Source organism: Octodon degus, unplaced genomic scaffold (genome assembly GCF_000260255.1).
Source record: "Octodon degus isolate 3935 unplaced genomic scaffold, OctDeg1.0 scaffold00449, whole genome shotgun sequence".
NCBI lineage: Eukaryota > Metazoa > Chordata > Mammalia > Rodentia > Octodontidae > Octodon > Octodon degus.
The window spans coordinates 309,097-310,665 of NW_004525025.1; positions in this window are offsets into that span (position 1 = coordinate 309,097).

Here is a 1,569-nt window from a genome sequence, read left to right on the forward strand (position 1 = left end):
CCGCAGCCCCAACTACCCAATGAACATAGATGCAAAAATCCTGAATAAAATACCAGCAAACAGAATGCTAAAATTAATCAAGATTATACATCATGACCAAGTGTGATTCATTGCAGGGTTGGTTGAACACATGAAAATCAATAAATGTACAAAAAGTGAAAACCTTCACTTCAAAATCAGGAAAAAGTCAGTGATGTCCTCTATCATCATTCCTATTCAACATAGTTCTGGAAACATTATCTGGAACAATAAACAAGTGATAGAAATAAAAGGAATGATTGGAAAGGAAATAAAATTTTCATTATTTGCAGATGACATGATACTCCACATAGAAGACTCAAAAAACTCCACCAAAAGACTCGTAGATTGAATAACCACATGCAGTAGCACAGCAGAATGCAAAGTCAACACTAAGAAATGAATAGCAATCCCGTACACAAACAACAAATTTAGAGGAACTAAGGAATCAACATCCTTTCCAATAGCATCCAAAATTAAAATACTTAGGAATAAAACTAACAAAGGATGTAAAAGATCTATGCATTTAAAATAACAGTACTTTGAAAAGGGCAATCAAAGAGGCTATCGGAAGACAGAAAGATATCCCTTATGCATAGATAGGAAGTACCAATATTGTAAAAATGGTTATATTTCCAAAATTGTCGTACAGATTTAATGCAATCCTACTCAAAATACCATTACCATGCCTCACAGATCTAGAGAAAACATTTCTAAAATTCATCTGGAGGCAAGAGAGACCTATAATATCAGAATTAATTCTGGGCAACAAAGATATGGCAGGAGCCATCAAAATTCTTAACTTGAAATTGTACTAAAGAGCTACTATCATTAAAAGCAGCATGGTTCTGGCAAAAAACAGACCTGAGGATCACTGAAACAGATTAGAAAGATGCAGACACAACTTCAAACACACCCATCAACCGCATCTTTAACAAAGGGGCCAAACATGCTCAGTGAAAGAAAGATAGCCTTTTTCATAATGGTGCTGGGAGAAAGTGGCTCTCCACATGCCAAAGAACCTATTCCCATGTCTATCATCTTGCACTAAACTAAAGTCAAAATGGATCTAAATATTAAAAATGAAACACTAAATCTACCGGAATAAAAGTTAGGTGGAAATCTTGAAGACACAGATGTAGGCAGAGACTTCATTAACAAGACCCAAACTTCAGTGGAAATACTCAAAATAATCATCAACTGAAATCTCATCTTATTGAAAAGCTTTTCCACATGAAAAACAATGGCCAACAGAATGAAAACACAACTCACAGTGTTAAAATTTTTCAGCAAAAATCCCTCATAAAAGGACTTCTATCTACAACATGTAAAGAATTGAAAAAGTCAGACCCTCCCAAATTTAAAAAAAAAAAATTCAAAAATAACAATAAGCTCGTTTTCCAGATGGTTAACCACCTAAGTTTGCAGACCAAAATTAGAGAAAAAGGAGGACTGCAAGGAAAGCCAACATTTTGGCCCTAGCCTTCTAAGGTCAATTAAGACTCAGGACATATGAGAACTTGTACTGTAACGTCATGTACCTCGGTAGTG